Below are 19,181 nucleotides of genomic sequence, written 5' to 3' on the forward strand. Positions count from 1 at the left end.
GGTATGGATTTTGTATATTGATACAAATTTAAAGTTATTTTTGTTAGAATATAGTGTACATACATTTTAAATTTTGTCCAAGGTATTGCTTCTATACAGCTCATTTAACATTGTAATGCAAATTTCTAGTCCTTGAAAGTTATTGTTATCAACAATTTAGAATAATAAAGAAATGCAAATTAGAACTTAGTCACCCATTACAATAGAACTTGAATAATATTAGGTATGTTTTCAAGGTCAAACAGAGATCTATTTTAGATACACAGGTCACCTTCAAACACTTCAGAGGTCTACAGAATATGGGATTTAAAATGTTTTAATACCATAGATACTTTTTTATGATAATGATATACGTCTGTTTGTGGTAGCGCCAATCTACTTCAGAAAAGATGATACTGAAGAAACTCCACATGGAGCTTACTTTCTTTGTGGCAAAAATACATCACCGAGAAAGAAAGTAGCATTGCCTCAACTGCTGACATTATGCTGTCCAAATTACACAAGCAGGACACAGAAGAGAATGACTGCCAAACATTGCCAAGACAATGTGGGACAGTCCTTCTAAAATTCTGCTTTATTTAAAATCTGCCAAATATTCTAGGCCAAAGGTGGATGCCCTAACATTTCAGAAAAACCTTGGGTGACTGTCCAGGCATTCAGCAGTTTCTGTCATTTCTCTTATTTTTTGGAAGCTCTTTGTTTGCATATCCTGCTTACTCAGCTAATATTGTCTCTTTCTTGAGTCTCTGAATGAGTTGAAGACTAAATAATTATAGCTATAATTTTCCTTGTTTACCAGAATCACAAAAGAAACTCAGTAAAGAGGTGTAAAGTGTATAAGGTTGACAACAAAAAATAGTTTTGGATAGTAATGCAAGTTAGGAGGTGTGTTAAGTACAAGAGTTTGTACCTAAAAGTGATTTAGATATGAGACTTTGAACTCACCAAGATAGGCTAGAAAATGAAATATTTTTTTCTGAATTTGTCAAGCCAAATGGACAAGACATTGGTGATATTTATTGCCTGTATGTATTATTTATAGTTACTATACTTATTGTATATAGCTTTCCTTATATTAGTTATAACATTCTTTTTATTTTAGACAAAAAAAATGTGGTGATGTTTTGTTTGTACTTTAATAAATAAAGCTGCCCTAAAGATCAGAGTGTGATGCTAAGCCACTATTTGTCATAGAGGTCAGGCAGTGATATCACACACCTTAAATCCCAGCATTCAGGAGACAGAGACAAATGAATCTCTGTGAATTCAAGGCCACCCTAGGCTACACAAGATTGTTCCAGTCTAAAAGAGAAACAGAGCCAAGCAGTGATGGCTCACACCTTTAATCCCAGCACTTGGGAGTCACATACTTTTAATCCCAGGACTATAGAGGTAAAGACAAGAAGGGATATGGCTGGACTTGGAGAGAAATATATAAGGCAGGAGGAAACAGGAGCTCATGACATTCAGTCTGAGGCTATGTATACCCCATTTGGTCTGAGGATTTCATAGAGATACCAACTAGTGTCTGGCTGTTCTGCTTCACTGATCTTTATTATTTAAAGATCAGTTTTTATTAAGATCAATTAGAAATTGCACTACAGTAGGAAAAAAATAAAATTTAAAATTATTATGTTAATCCAAATAAGCCAACCTCAAAGAAAAGTACTACACATGTAACTTATATGTAGAACATAAACGTAAAAGTCTATATGTATGTGTTATACATATGCATGTGTGTGTATTTATCATGAAAACTTAAAAGTGATTATTGAAGGGAAAGAAGATGACATAAAAACAGTTGGAGGTTGGACATGGGTAATAGAATAGATGTAATAGGGGAAATTGTAAAAGGAACTGTGGGCTGCTTCCCACTGCCAGCCACCCGGCTAGCTTTACCCGAAATAATTACATGGAAACTGTATTCTTTTAAACACTGCTTTGCCCATTATCTCTAGAGAGTTAGTTACTGGCTAACTCTCACATCTTGACTAACCCATTTCTAATAGTCTGTATATCGTGGCTTACCGGGAGAGATTCAGCATGTCTGACCTGGCGGCTGGCTCCATGGTGTCTGCCTCATTGCCCTCTTCCCAGCATTCTGTTCTGTTTACTCCGCCTACATAGTTTTCTGTCCTATCAAAGGGCCAAGGCAGTCTCTTTATTAGCCATTATTAATGTTAATATTAATGAAAATAACACATAGACAGAAAGCCCACCTACATCTGGAAATAGAGACTAACTCTGGAGGAAGAGAATCAGCTGGAAGTAAAGAGAACATATAAAGGAAGTCATCAGGGAGGGGGATAAGAATTAAGTAAAATGTAACATATTTATGAAGATACAATGAAACATTATCTTGCATGCCAATTTATTAGTCTTGTATGACTAATAAATTAATCAAGTTTGTTTTTGAAAATATGCCTTTCCCCAGCTCATTAGCCAACGCCTATTGGGAGTTCCTTTCTTTCAATCCCTGTTTTATTTAGAAATAAAACAAAAATTAATCAAATTAAACAAAAGAATTTGTTGATTGGTTGATTGGTTAATAATTATAACCAAAACATCAGTACAGATTTGTTGCAATAGTTAATTCTAATAGAATTATGTTGTCTTCTTTTTGACAGATGTTAAGAATATTTCCAGGTATAAGATTTTGAAGGTTACATCTCCAGTTGACACATCTATCTACAAAGGACTTGATTACTTTGCATATTACTAATGTACTTTATCAGTAAACAATGCAGCTTCTCATCTAGCTTGTGTATTTGACCTTTTATACTTGTTCATACCTTCTACAACATGACACACAAACTTGCACATTCATGTACACACCCATACTCAAACTCATGCATGCACATATGGATTTCATTTTCAAAACTTGTTGAAGTATTTTAATAAATGCATTATTTAAGAAAAAATTTAATGGAAAGTTTAATAATGGGGCTGAATTCAGTTTTAATTGTCATGTTAATATTTTGCTGAGTATTATTACAAGCTATACTTGTAATTGAACACACATGATTGCCAAATAACTAAATATACTGAATATTACTGACATACCTTATTGCTGAATAATAGAAAATAAAAATTATACCATGCTAGATATATTTAAATACATTTATCTGAAACACACTCAGTTACACTATTCTACAATGTCTTTTGTATGCAGTTTCATTCTATTTAATTACTTTGTCCTTTCAAGGTTTTACGTTGTGTTCTTTCTACAATAAAAAGGAAACAGACTTTACAAAAATTATAAAGAACTGAAACAATAGAATGAACAATGAACAGTCACATTAGCTTGAAAAACAGATCCTGCCAAAATTACCATTATAATGCAAGCTCATTGAAAGTTTGTACATCTTTCCATATTATCCTAAACCAAGATAAAAATAGGACACTAAGTATAAGGTAGACAACTTTTAACAAACATACAAGGCATGTCTTCTCTCTTAATTAAATAAAATGCACTGTTAATTAAAACAATGACATACTACCAACAGTTCTTATCTTCTCTTGCCTCTTATTATGTTTTCAAAAAGGTAAAACTGTGTCTAAGGGCAAATCTTAGACTCCTCAAACAAGCAAATGTTGAAAGGCCTGTATGTCAGAGGGTGTTAATGATATCCTGCTTTAATTATCTGTCTTCCATGATTTGGTGTTAATCCCTAACTCTCCTATCCAGTACCTTAGAAGATCACTAATCAGTCTAACATATTCCATTTGATCTGCAACATCTATCTAGAGCAGTGATTCTCATCCTTTGGGTTATGACCCCTTTAGGGGTAGAATGACCCTTTCACGGGTTCCTTAAGACCATCAGAAAACACGTATACCTACATTACAATTTGTAACACTAGGAAAATTACAGTTATTTTTGCAAAAGGAGCAGCAGGCCGCTTCCCACCACCCGGCTCCCTGCCACCCAGCTCCCAGCTAGCTTTACCTGAAATAATGACACAGAAACTGAATTCATTTAAACATTGCTTGGCCCATTATATCTAGCCTCTTCTTGACTAACTCTCACATCTTAATTAACCCATTTCTAATAAATCTGTGAATCACCACGTGACTGTGGCTTACTGGGATGAGTCTAACCTACATCCATCTCAGAGAGGAGAGCCATGGCATCTGCCTGACTCTGCTTTCTTTCTCCCAGCATTCTGTTCGGTCTATTCCACCTATCTAAGCTGCTATCCTAGCAAAAGGCCAAGGCAGTTTCTTTATTTGACCAGTGAAAGTAACACATAGACAGAAGGCCCTCCTACTCCAAGTTATGAAGTAGCAATAAAAATAATTTTATGGTGGGGGTCACTGCAAGATGAACTGAGGAACACATTAAAGTCATGGCATTAGGAAGGTAGAAAGTCTCTAATCTAGATGTCTTCATTTGGCCCTAGACTTGAAAGACAAGTTACTGGCAGAGATAAAAAATGCATGTTTGTTATGTTATCAGCAATGAGTCAGTTTTCTCTGACACAGAAAAGACAAAAGTAGTAGAAGCTACTTTTTGGCACTTTAAAAAGCTAGAAGGAGTCTGAGATGATGGCTCAGTGAGTCATGATGCTTACCACTAAGCCTAATGACCAAATTCAATCCCCAAGAATCACATGGTATGAGAAGAGAACAACTGAAATCTACATGGTGTCTTCTGACCTCCAAGTAAGTGCTATAAGGTGCACACACCAACATACACACACACAAATTTAAAAAAATAAAATATTAATTAGTTAACTAATTAAAAACCTGGGGGAGTAGGGTACTAATTAGAAGTATGGTAGATAGTTCACATAATGGAAGATTCAAACAGGCACACCTCAGGAAAATATCATATAGAGATTTCAACAGAATGGACCTTTAATAGTTACTTTCCAACTCTAGCATCAGAATGTCTAGTTAGTTAATGACTATGTGTTTGGTCATGCCATATACTCCATATTGAATCATATTAAACCACGTATTCATATTAAACCAAATCCCTTAATAAGGACATGTGACTAACTTATGCTATATACCCAATCTCAATGCTCCTAAAGTAGAAGAAAGTAGAAGCTTAAAACTGATAATCACAGCATTTTCTTCCTGAAGAAAATTTTCATGAAAACTGTAGATTTTTATACACACAAACTAAGGAATAAGCAATTGCCCTATATATAAACCCCTAAACAAGCATGCCACTATTTCACTCCCTATAACTTTACACATACTGTTTCTATAACTGAAAGTCTCTTCTCCATTTTGTCCATCAGTTTAGTTTTTAATCAATTGATGATAAAAGACATGCATAGCTTGTTATCCTTTCCAGGACCACAAAGAGCAGCTTTGGGCCACTAACAATGCTTTAATGGATAAAGAATCCTCACAATAAACACTGAGCTTGTACACACCCATGGAAGTAACCTTCCCTTTCTGTGTTATTTTGATCATGGGTATGTCTTATATAATCTTGTCAGTCTTGCTGCTGGAACTTCTTCCAATAAGAAAGGAATGGGATCCTTTCCTTGTAATACAAAAGAAAGGAGTATGTGTATTCCCCTGAATCTGCTGTGTTGCAATGTCACAGGATAACCTAAAATCTGAAGATGATCTTGCTCTGCTTTTTCTGCACACAACCAAGATGCTTCTTTGCTTAGTGCCTCTGTGAGTCATGCCTGTCTTAGTGATGTTAATGCTTGCAATACAGGAAGTAGAATGACATACTGGGAGTGATGGTGGTAATGATAGATGTTAGGTGATGTCTTGTCCTCTAAGCAGAGAGACTAATGCCCTGAGAATACTAACATATGACAGCTGCTAGATGTTCTCATAGATTAGAGGTAGAAAAAGTTATTCTCCCATTCTTGTTTAACTACAGTGCTCTTATTTCTATAATTTAACCTATATTAACATTATCTGAAATTCATTGTTTAAATGTTTATTTCTGTTAGTGAATCTATACTGCTTTCAAAGAGGTGTTTATTTATTACTGTGTCACCAACATTTACTCTGGTTCCTGACTCCTTTTATGATAACATAAATATTTAATTACATAAACGAGTTAAAGAGGATTTGAAAAGCATGTATACATACACACACACATGTCTTATGATGTGAGTCAATGATACCCATTTTTCAACCAGTGCTGAGTCTTATTTTTTCTTTTGCGGTGATAACATATAGAGACAAAAGTCAGTTAGGACAAAATGGGTTTCCTTGAGTGTACTTTTGATGTTACAGTCCATCATGTCAAGAAATCACAGCAGTGGGAGTTTAAGACAATTCATCACATTAACAATCAAGAAACATACAGATGATAAATGGTTGGCTGTTGTCAATTTCTTGTATTTAAGACAGTGCCCAGTAAATAGTAGATATTCAACTCTTGCAGCTGGAAAAAAAATAAATGCAGAAGAAAGACTCCACATAAAAATAAAATCTTAACCTAAATTTATTTTACCTAAGGCCCACTCCACAAAGAACTCATACCCAACACTGTTTAGATAACTAAGAGCCAGACAGTAGATGGCCCAGAGTACTAAAATAAAACCAAATGCTGCTGGTATTAAACAATAATAAAAAAATAAAGTGATTCCTAATGATATTTTGCTATGCTCATCAATCCAGTCATCACCAGAGAAGTTTCTTCCTACAGCAGATGGGAACAAATATAGAGACCACAGCCAGACATTAAACACAGAAAGAGTCTAAATTGGAGGTCTCCATCAAATTCCTCCATCCAGAGCTCAGGGAATCCAGTGGAAGGGGAGGTAGAAAAAGTATAAGAATCAAAGGAGATATAAAACAGCAGTAGGGCAAAGTCCTCTGCTGCAATTAAACAAAGTACTCACAGAAACTGAATCAGTAAGAACAGAGACTACATGAGTCTGCAGCATGTCCTCTGAGCATACATTATAACTATTAACTTAGTATTTTTATAAGACTCCTGACTATAAGCACAAGTAAGTCTCTGAATCTTGTGCTTGCTCTTTGGACTCTTTTCTTCTTGCTGGATTGCTGTGTTTTGCTGTGGGAGCACATTCTGCTCCTTTAGCCAATAACCTTTAATATGCCAGCCCATGTGGGCATGGTCTCTTATACTATAAAAGTGGCTGTAAAGTGTGCACTCCCTCTCTTTCTTCCAGCTTCTAGACTGTGTACCTATTCACACAGAGGATTGTTATCTAGGACAGTGATCTGTAAGTTTTCCCTTAAATAAATAGCCCTTTTATTGCTCATAACTCTAAACTGGTATGGGACTATTTTGAAACTACCGTCATCAGTGTTCAACTTCAATATGAAAGTTTTTCCTTCATATTATTATATTTTATTTGGTCATATTTGGTTGTCACCTCTTAGAATACGTTGCTAATGAGAGACAGAAAAGAAGTGAATCTGGGGAAGACGGGAGGTGGGGAGGAGCTGGAAGGAATAGAGGGAGGAAAAACTATAATCAGGATATATTGTATTAGAAAAAAATCTATCTTCAATAAAAGAAAAAATAGCCTGTAGCAGGAGATACAATGGAGGGGTAAGTGTGTTCCTGACCCGCCACACAAGTCCGGTAAAGGAACACACAATCTTCCCGCCATCCCTATCTCCCTGAGTATTCCAAAGGGGCGGCTTCCCCCACCTAAACCCTCTCTCCTCCTATCCCATCACCAATTCAGCCAGGAACCCCTTCCCTTCCTCTCTCACTTTTTCAGGGCATAAAATCCTCCAACTCAGTCTGGGTGGGCGCCGCCAGGACAGGGTGGTGAGTACAAACCGGAAGTAGTTCCTTTTGTTTTAATAGCCTGCCTGCAGCAAGGTAGGACTGCAGGCAAAGTGATTCCTGACCAGCAAAAAGCATTAATCCTGTAGCAGAAGACCCAGCGGAGGAAAGAGCCATTGGAGAGCACCTGAAGGAAGAGATGGGCAGGCACCAAAGTAAGAATTCCTCCAACATGAAAACACCAGATCCCAGCGATCTTACAACAGAAGGACTTGAACACCTTAATTCAGAAGAAGTGGGAAAAAGTGCCATTATGAAAGCAATAGAGTCCCTTAAATAGGATATGAATAACTCCCTTAAAGAACTGCATGAGAAGTATAACAAAAAGTTTGAAGAAATGAGTAAGAAATGAATGAGAAGTATAACAAAAAGTTTAAAGAAATGAGTATATCTGTAAATGATACCCTAGGAAACCAAGAAAAAACAATCAAACAGGTAAATGGAAACAGTTCAAGAATTAAAAACTGAAATGGAGGCAATGAAGAAAACACAAACCGAGGGCAGGATGGATATGGAAAATCTAGGAAAATGAACAGAGACTACAGAATCAAGCATAAAAATCAAATACAGGAGATGGAAGAATGAATCTCAGATTCTGAAGACACCATAGAGAAAGTAAACGCTCTGATCAAAGAAAACAACAAATTCAACAATTCTCATCACAAAACATTCAAGAAATCTGGGACACAATAAAAAAACCAAATCTAAGAATAATAGGGGTAGAAGAAGGAGAATTGCAGATCAAAGGTCCAGAAAATATATTCAACAAAATTATAGAAGAAAACTTTCCGAACCTAAAGAACAATATTCCTATAAAGGATCAAGAAGCATACAGAACACCGAATAGACTGGATCAGAAAAAAACATCCCCTCACCATATAATAATCAAAAAACAAAGCATTCAGATTAAAGAAAGGATATTAAGAGCTGCGAAGGAAAAAGGTCAAGTAACTTATAAAGGTAAACCTATAAGACTTACACCAGACTTCTCTATGGAAACCATGAAAGCCAGAAGGTCCTGGATAGAGGTAGTGCAGAAACTAAGAGACCAGGGATGCAAGCCCAGACTACTATACCCAGCCAAGCTATTGTTCACTATCAACAGAGAAAACAAAATATTCCAGGATAAAAACAAATTTAAACAATACGTTGCTACAAATCCAGCCTTACAGTGAATATTAGAAGGAAAATCACAACCCAAGGAATCCAACATTCCCAACACTGCCTACAATAACTCAGACATCTAGCAATCCTTCACAAACACAACTCAAAGAAGGAAAACACACACACTCTACTACCAAAAAAAAAAAAAAAAAAAAAAAAAAACATGACCGGAGTCAAAAACCACTGGTCATTAATATCACTTAATATCAATGGACTCAATTCACCTATAAAAAGGCACAGACTTAGAGATTGGATAGGAAAACAGGATCCAACATTTTGCTGTTTACAAGAAACACACCTCAACCACAAAGACAGACACCTACTCAGAGTAAAGGGGTGGGAAAAGGCTTTCCAAGCAAATGGACCTAAGAAACGAGCGGGTGTGGCCATTCTAATATCTGACAAAATCGACTTCAAACTAAAATCAATCAGAAGAGATGGAGATGGACATTTCATACTCATAACAGGAACAATTCATCAGGAGGAAGTATCAATCCTGAACGTCTATGCTGCTAATATAAAGGCACCCACATATGTAAAAGAAACTCATCTAGAGCTCAAGGCAATCATCAAACCACACACACTAATAGTAGGAGACTTCAACACACCTCTCTCAACAATGGACGGGTCAATCAGACAGAAACCTAACAGAGAAATAAAAGAATTATTGGAGGTATTGAATCAAATGGACTTAGCAGACATCTATAGAACACTCCACCCAAATAGGAAAGAATATACCTTCTTCTCTGCAGCTCATGGAACCTTCTCGAAAGTTGACCACATAATCGGTAACAAAGTAAACTTCCACAGATACAAAAAAACATTAGTAACCACCTGTGTCTTGTCAGAACACCATGGATTAAAGTTAGAATTCAACAACAATGCTACCCCCAGGAAGCCAACAAACTCATGGAAGTTGAAAAGTCAACTACCAAATCACCCCTGGGTCAAGGAAGAAATAAAAAAAGAAATTAAAGTCTTCCTTGAATTTAATGAAAACAAAGACACAACATACTCAAACCTATGGGACACTATGAAATCAGTGCTAAGAGGAATGTTCATAGCACTAAGTGCCCAATTAAAGAAAATAGAGAAAGCACACATTGAGACTTAACAGCATACTTGAAAGCTCTAGAAAAAAAAAAGAAGCTGATTAACCCAGGAGGAGTAGAAGACTGGAAATAATCAAACTGAGGGCTGAAATCAAAAAAATAGACACAGAAAACAATCCAAAGAATAAATGAAACAAAAAGCTGGTTCTTGGAGAAAATCAACAAGATTGACAAACCCCTATCCAAACTAATCAAATGGCAGAGAGAGAACATGCAAATTAATAAAATCAGAAATGAAAAGGGGGACATAATCACAGACACAGAGGAAATTCAAAGAATCATTAGATCTTACTACGAGAGTTTATATTCCTCAAAATTGGAAAATGTAAAAGAAATGGACATTTTTTAGATAAGTACCATATACCAAAGTTGAACCAAGAACAGGTGAACAATCTAAATAGACTTGTTAGTTGCGAAGAATTAGAAGCTGTTATCAAAAATCTCCCTACCAAAAAAAGCCCAGGACCAGATGGTTTCAATGCAGAATTCTACCAGAACTTCCAGGAAGAGCTAATACCTATACTCCTTAAGGTATTTCACAATATAGAAACAGAAGAATCATTGTCAAACTGCTTTTATGAAGCTACAGTTACCCTAATACCAAAACCACACAAAGACACAACCAAAAAAGAGAATTACAGGCCAATCTCACTCATGAACATTGACGCGAAAATTCTCAATAAAATACTGGCAAACCGAATCCAAGAGCACATTAGAAAAATTATCCATTATGGTCAAGTGGGCTTCATCCCAGAGATGCAGGGCTGGTTCAACATACGGAAATCTATCAATGTAATCCATCATATAAATAAACTGAAAGATAAAAACCATATGATCATTTCATTGGATGTTGAAAAAGCATTTGACAAAATTCAACACCCCTTTATGATAAAGGTGTTGGAGAGATTGGGGATACAAGGATCATACCTAAATATAATAAAAGCAATATACAGCAAGCCGACAGCTAACATCAAATTGAATGGAGAGAAACTCAAAGCCTTTCCACTAAAATCAGGAACACGACAAGGTTGTCTATGCTCTCCATACCTGTTCAATATAGTGCTTGAAGTTCTAGCAATAGCAATAAGACAACATAAGGGGATCAAGGGGATTCGAATTGGAAAGGATGAAGTTAAACTTTCCTTATTTGCAGACGATATGATAGTGTACATAAGCGACCCCAAAAACTCTACCAAAGAACTCCTACAGCTGATAAACACCTTTAGTAATGTGGCAGGATACAAGATCAACTCCAAAAAATCAGTGGCCCTCCTATACACAAAGGATAAAGAAGCAGAGAGGGAAATCAGAGAAACATCACCTTTCACGATAGCCACAAATAGCATAAAATATCTTGGGGTTACTCTAACCAAGGAAGTGAAAGACCTATTTGACAAAAACTTTAAGTCTTTGAAGAAAGAAATTGAGGAGGATACCAGAAAATGGAAAGACCTCCCCTGCTCTTGGATTGGGAGAATCAACATAGTAAAAATGGCAATTCTACCAAAAGCAATCTATAGATTCAATGCAATCCCCATCAAAATCCCATCAAACTTCTTCACAGACCTTGAGAGAACAATAATCAAGTTTATATGGCAAAACAAAAAACCCAGGATAGCCAAAACAATCTTATACAATAAAGGAACTACTGGAGGCATTACCATCCCTGACTTCAAACTCTATTACAGAGCAACAGTATTGAAAACAGCTTGGTATTGGCATAAGAACAGAGAAGTCGACCTATGGAATCGAATAGAATACCCAGATATTAACCCACAAACCTATGAACACCTGATTTTCAACAAGGGATCTAAAGTATACAATGGAAGAAGGAAAGCATCTTTAACAAATGGTGCTGGCATAACTGGATCTCAACCTGTAGAAGAATGAAAGTAGATCCATATCTATCACCATGCACAAAACTCAAGTCCAAATGGATTAAAGACATCAACATTAATCTGTCCACTTTGAACCTGATGGAAGAGAAAGTGGGAAGTAGTCTACAAGACATAGGCACAGGAGTCTACTTCCTAAGTAGAACCCCAGTAGCACAGACAATAAGAGAATCAATGAATCAATGGGACCTCCTGAAACTGAGAAGCTTCTGTAAAGCAAAGGGCACTGTCAGTAAGACAAAAAGGCCGCCTTCCGACTGGGAGAAGATCTTCACCAACCCCCATCAGACAAAGGTCTGATCTCCAAAATATACAAAGAACTCAAGAAACTAGACACTAAAACTCTAATTAACCCAATTAAAAAATGGGGTACTAAACTGAACAGAGAATACACAACAGATGAACTTCGAATGGCCAAAAGACACTTAAGGTCATGCGCAACCTCCTTAGCGATCAGGGAAATGCAAATCAAAACAGCTTTGAGATACCATCTTACACCCGTCAGAATAGCTAAAGTCAAAAACACCAATGATAGCCTATGCTGGAGAGGATGTGGAGGGAGGGGAACACTCATCCATTGTTGGTGGGAATGCAAACTTGTGCAGCCACTGTGGACATCAGTGTGGCGGTTTCTCAGGAAACTGGGAGTCAACCTCCCTCAGGACCCAGCAATTCCACTCTTGGGAATATACCCAAGAGATGCCCTATCATACTACAAAAGTATTTGTTCAACTGTGTTCATAGCTGCACTATTTGTAATAGCCAGAACCTGGAAACAACCTAGGTGCCCCTCAATAGAAGAATGGTTAAAAAAGGTGTGGAACATATACACATTAGAGTTTTACTCAGCGGTAAAAAACAATGACATCTTGAATTTTGCATGCAAATGGATGGAAATAGAAAACGCTTTACTGAGTGAGGTAACCCAGACCCCAAAAGAGGAATATGGTATGTACTCACTCATAAGTGGATTCTAGCCATAGTTAAAGGTCTTTGAGTCTATAATTAGTGATCCTAGAGAAGCTAAATAAGAAGGTGAACCTGAAGAAAATCATATAGTTATCCTCCTGGATATTAGAAGTAGACAAGATTGCCAGGCAAACTTGGGTGCACGGGGTGGGGGAGTGGAAGTAAGGAGAGATAGTTAGGGAGAGGGGAGAGGGGGAGGATTGGGGATCGCTTGGGGGAATGGGAGGGGGAGGGAGGAAGGATGGCTATGGGAGCAGGAAAGTTTATACCTCAACTAAGGGAGCCATTTTAGGGTTTGCAAGAGACTTGATTCTGGAGAGTTTCTCAAGCCCAAGGAGAGGTCCCCAGATTGTTCCCTGGGCAGCAGAGGATAGGGTACCTGAACTGGCCTGGGCCCATAACCATACTGATGAATATTTTGCATGTCACCACAGAATCTTCATATGGCGATGGATGGAGATAGAGACAGAGACACATATTGGAACACTGGACTTAACTCCCTAGGTCCAAATGAGAAGCAGAGGGAGGGAGATCGTGAGCAACGAAAGCAGAACCAGAGGGAACCTTCATCAGATGATAGATGGAGATAGAGACGGAGACCCCCATTGGAGCACTGGACTGAGCCCCCAAGGTCCAAATGAAGAGCAGAAGGAAGGAGAACATGAAAAAGGAAGTCAGAACCGCGATGGGTGCGATCACCCACTGATACAAGGGGACTGATCTAATGAGAGTGCACCAAGGCCAGCTGGACTGGGACTGAACGAGCATGTGATCAAACCGGATTCCCTGAATGTGGCTGACATGGGGGCTGACTGAGAAGCCATTGACAATGGCACTGGGTCTTGATTCTATGCATGGACTGGCTTTTCGGGATCCTGGTCTGCTTGGAAGCTCACCTTCCTGGACCTGGAAGGAGGGGAGAGGAACTTGGATTTCCCACAGGGCAGGAAACCCTGACTGCTCTTGGGAATGGGGAGGGAGGAGGAGAGAGAGTGGGGGGAGCGGGAGCGGGAGGGTATTGGGAGGAGGGGAGGAAGTGGAAATTCTTTAAATAAATAAATAAATAAATAAGGAAAAAAATAAAAAGGCAAAAAAATAAAAAAAGAAATAAAAGAAAAAATATAAAGGTAAATGGCTCAGTTTAAAAAACTATTTGTATATGGTTCCTGACTGACAGAATAAATGGGAGAGTAAATGAATAAATATACCACAGTTTACAGACAAGAAGGAGACCCCAGATTGTCATTCTTGGAAGGTAGTCACGGAAGCTTTTAGTTCCATTTTTTAGACACTTAGTTAAGGTTTCTATTGCTGTGACAAAAACACCGTGATCAAAAGTAACTGGGGAAGAAAGGGTTTATTTCAGCTTATACTCAGGTCACATTCCATCATTGAGGGAACTCAAGGCAGAAACATAAGGCAGGAACTGAAGCAGAGACCATGGAGAAACAAAGCTGGCTTGCTCCCATCACCTGTTCAGCCTGCTTTTTTAAGCAAACAAGGATGACCTACCCCAGCAACATTGCTCCCACTGCATTCTATAGTAAACTGAATCCTTCCACATCAATCAGTAATCAAGAAAGTGACCTACAGATTTGCCTATAGGCAATTTTATGGAAGTATTTTCTTTCTCAATTGAGCTCCTTTCCCAGATAACTCTAACCTGTGTCAAATTGTTTAAAAAAAAAAAAACTAACCAGGACAGATATCATGTATTTTTCTTAACACAGATGACCTCCTTTATCATTTTCTTCATAATTATTTTTATTCCAAGGCCCCTTCTTAGTCATGTTTTCGGTTTAAATTTATGCCCCATTTCTAATGTTAACACTACTTCATTCTGTTCCCACAATTCTATCAAATATGGTTCCTAGCACCATGTAACTTTGGGAACCCTTGTGGTTCAGTTAACTAGTCAGTAGCTAAGTTGAGGCACCCCTATAACTAGTACCCCATAATTATTACCCCAAAAGCTAAAAGTGATATTTCTTCCCAAATGGCACAAGTTAGAGCATAATTGTGGTTGTCCACTTAATTTTATGCAATAAAGAATATGTTAAGTTATGGTGTGATATTTTGATGTCATTCTAACAATAAAGTTCTCTTTAAGTCAGCGGGCAGAGCTTGCTACTAAATGACCAAAATTAACCTTAGAGGTTTTGGAGTACTGGGAGGGGGGGAGTAGTAGGGCAGGGTACAAAGTATCTTGGCCCTTTTGGATGGAGGAGCAACACAAATAGGAAGTCACTGGTCCCTTCTCTGCCACTTCTCTAATCAGGTTCTTGCCCCGATATCTGACTTCTCAGTTTTTATCGATAAATAATTAGATAAATGTAGCACCCCAGTCCCCTCTTCTGAGATTTTAATAAGCAGATCAGGAAACTGTAGAACCGTAAGAAGCCTAAGAACATATTAAAATCCATGGAAACCCTGATGCCTCCTAATTTTTTGTTTTGTTTTATTTTTGAAGATTCTCCCTTGAAGTTTTGTTTCAAATCACTCCACCATCATGGTGAAGGATGCTGTTTTTTTTCAGTCCCCTTATTTGTGAAGCCAGAGAGGGGAAAAAATTGTCATATGCACCAAAGTCACCTCTCCTTCAGGACTTATGAAGAGGAAAATATTTTCCTTTTTGTGGGCCTTAAAAAAAATAATTGAAACATTCTCTCTCTTGCTGGCTAATTGAGCCCATTCACCTGTGACAGATGCAAGCTGTGGTGCCTTCAGGACCACACAAGTCTGTCAGCAGGGTCACTCACAGGGTGCTCTCTGCCAGTGCAAAACTGCTGATGTTTTCAGATGCTCTTCCTTGTTAAATTCTAGTGGGTAAGCATAAACAAATAGCTCGATTTAGTCAGGAAATGGTAATACTGAGAGGGGAGAGGAGGTGTGACAGCACTATTTCCATTCTCTTGATAAATCAACCAGAGTCTTCACAGAACCACAGATGCATTATACGTACTGTCTCCCTTCTACAGCAGAAGCACACCGGCTTAATGCCTCCGGGACATTTTTTAACTCCTTCCTCAGTATTTTTCCTCTATCCTAGATTCACCTAGAGCAAGAAATCAGGGGGCAAATCAGAGCAAATAAAAATATAATGCTATTATACATCTTAATTCTCATGATGCTGTTTTTCCAAAAAGCCGTCTGTCAGTTCTCTGTGCACCCTTTCACGGATGCTTCACGAATACTCCGATTGAACTACTAAGCCACCTGGCATTCCAAAAGAGTGTAAACGAATAAATGGATAGAAAAATTAATAAAAAGCATGGTTTTTTTCCTCTAACTGATGAGTACACTTTCTGTGTTATATTGCTGAGCTTAACGTCCCTTATGTGCCTAAACAGTTTAGCAACATAAATTTTAAAAACTCATACAAAATTTCCCTACTACCTGTAGTCCTATAATAAAGAAAACATTGACTATAACTATGGCACTTCTATTTCTAAAAGGTTACTTACCTCTAAAGTGCTGTTGGAACAGCTTGGTCATGAAGAGTCAGACTTGGGAAACATGTCCTAACCATCTTTTTGTCTTCTTGGTCTTGTCAGGATAAGTTGTATGATGCAGACAGCCCAAGCTGATCTTGAATTTGCTATGGATCTTTGAATTCCTGCTCTTCTGACCTCCGACACACATGTGTTGAGATTACAGGCGTGTCCTATCCTGCCCATGTCAACTCTTTCTAAGTAGCCAATTTCACACCACTCTGTCCTTTTGGACAGTCAACAAAATTTGTGAAATAAAGAGAAACTGCAGCCAACAGTTTGAGAAAGCCGCTGCTGCTCAGTTGCAGCTGCAAAATACACAACCTTGTGGGGAGGGCCTTTACCTGCTGCTGAGCTACTCCCTGTTCTACGACAGCTACTCTTAATTCCCAGTGTTCCTTACCAAACCTGCCAATACTTCTTCAGTCTTCCAGTTATAAACATTTTCTCAGCAAAAATCACAAGGATTCTGTTAGGAGCAAATGCCTAGAAGTTACAATAACAGCTTACTAAGGGTCAAGTGATTTTAGTGAAACTGAGTTACATGGCATATTTCTTTAAAAGGAGCTTGTTTTTGAAAATTATATTTATGATGAATGCTTATATTCAGCTGCTGTCTTCCTAGAATGGCAGTGTGAGAGTCAAAGTTGTTTTAACCAAAGACAGAGAGAGAGAGAGAGCGAGAGAAAGAGAGAGAGAGAGAGAGAGAGAGAGAGAGAGAGAGAGAGAGAGAGAGTGCTCTTGTCACAAACTTGGTCCAAGGCAAGGGGCTGAACTTGAGGTTTCTGCCCAACACTCTTTGGCAAACATCAAAAACTGACAACTGCTGTGCTGAGATATCCTGAGAACAAGTTCACCTTCCTTTCATGCAGGCATTGAAATTTGCCTCCTCTGATCCGGTACTCTTTCTTCTTCAAATTGTTGCTATATCAACCTGTTTTGTTTTGTTTTGTTGTTTTGTTTTGCTCTTATCTTTCAATGAGAATTTGTCCTCCAAATGACTGCAGAGTAAAATATGAGCTGTGCTAGAGACACTTCATTAATAATTGACTGTTATCCAGTGAAAAACGGGAATGATAACTGTGTGTTTCACTTAAGGTAAAATTCAGAGTCTTAAGAATAGAAAGTATGAGTCCAGTGGGATTACTGAGGACATAAACACACTTGCTGTCAAGACTGATGGCCCGTGCTCTGTCCTCACAACTTTAGAGGCCGAAGGAAACAATGGACTCCCACAGCTTGTTTCTGACATCTAAATACATGCCATGCTACACAATTGTGTGTACACATACATATGTCAAGGTAAAAAAAAAAACACAATATTATAAGAGGTAAGAGTAGACCCACATCCATTCATTTTCATGATGGAGTAGCCTAAGAAAGATGAACTTGCCTAGAAAAAGTCAGGATAGAATCTCTTATGTTATAGTTGAGAAAGGAAAACCAGCTGTTGCAGGTGTATTCTCACTGTTTCAGGCAAACAGGAATTTTTAGTAAAGCAAATAAAATCAAGAAGCTCTTAATGAATGTAAGTTTGAGAAACAAGCAAGACCCTGTCTTAGACCCGAAGCAGGAAGTGGTTTCTTCCCGAGACAGCCATAAATCTCCAGTAGCAACGCCATACTGAATGAATACCAAATTCCTGGGAATTAAATGAATATGCTGTCTGTTCATATTAATTAGGGGACCGCATTTATCCATACTAATAACCATTGATTTGCAGAACACAGTTCATGAGCTAGAGATACAGTACTTCACAACCAACTATAAAGAAACAACTATCAGATTTCACACAAAAATTAGTAAATATTTCATTCAAGAAACAAAGGTATTTTCTTACCTCAGTGTTAAGCTCAAGTATGTATGTTAAATTAACATATCTATTGATAATAGCAACAATTCCATCAGGTACCTAGGACTAATTAAACAATCATTATTTTTAGTTAAATGTGAGCAAATCAACATCTAAGAAAGAACATTTGCATTTAAACCTTGTCTGTGACATACAAGAGATAGTGCAAAGACATTAATCTTCCTCTGAATTACTTTATGAATTCAATTTCAGTAAAATATAAATTCTATTTTTTATTGATAAAAGCCTCTTTTGAAGCAACTCTCATACCTTCTTGACTCTGCATTGACTGCTTTGATTGGCACCATCTTATAAGCATTAGACTGGTAACTACACATAACTGAATAAATAAAGGAATAAATAAATTCAAGTAATAGATGTGATATAAAAAGTATATAAAAAGAGTCCAGCATTCTCAAGAGAGAAAAAAAAACTGCTGCATATCAGAATAATTGTGAAATCTTCATAGAGATCAAGGCCCACCATGACTGACATGTGCTAAACCAGCTGTCCTATTATCCTATCAAAACTGCAGAAAATGAATAATGCAACTGCTGGACAAAAACGGGGGAGGACTGGAAATCTGAGTGCAAGAAACTGACGAGGGAGCCCTGCTCAAGCCATAGCTATCTGCTCATCTCTATTTCCTGATCATATCTAAAATAATCAAAGAAAATATTAGTCCTTTAATAAACAGCTAACATGATGCCTGATCTTGATTATCTATTTGTAGGACTTAGAATCACCATGGAAACAAAATCTCTGGGCAGGCCTGTGAAGCATTTTCTGCATTAGATGAATTGAGGTAAGATGATGCATACTAAAGTGGGCGGTGCCTTTGGGATAAGGATGTCCTATGGGCTGGCATCTCAGACTGAATCAAAAGGTAAATGGGGGCTGGGCAGCAGCATGCAGCACCCTCTGACTCCTGACTGAGGAGGCAAT

General features: G+C 37.7%; 1 long non-coding RNA gene across 3 annotated transcripts in view; it reads right to left on the reverse strand.

Annotated features, from left to right (window-relative positions):
- Nucleotides 1-16,619, reverse strand: part of LOC125413130 (uncharacterized) — a 210,086-nt gene extending 193,467 nt beyond the window's left edge. For 2 of the 3 annotated variants that reach the window (XR_015000598.2, XR_015000599.2), the window contains exon 1: nt 16,358-16,619. This is a non-coding gene — a long non-coding RNA (uncharacterized LOC125413130). The remainder of the gene's footprint in view (nt 1-16,357) is intronic. The other variant, XR_007235846.3, reaches the window with a different exon arrangement.
- Nucleotides 16,620-19,181: the final 2,562 nt, after the last annotated feature.

The sequence above is a fragment of the Myodes glareolus genome, chromosome 2 (genome assembly GCF_982192425.1).
Source record: "Myodes glareolus chromosome 2, mMyoGla1.1, whole genome shotgun sequence".
In the NCBI taxonomy this organism is placed as follows: Eukaryota; Metazoa; Chordata; class Mammalia; order Rodentia; family Cricetidae; genus Myodes; species Myodes glareolus.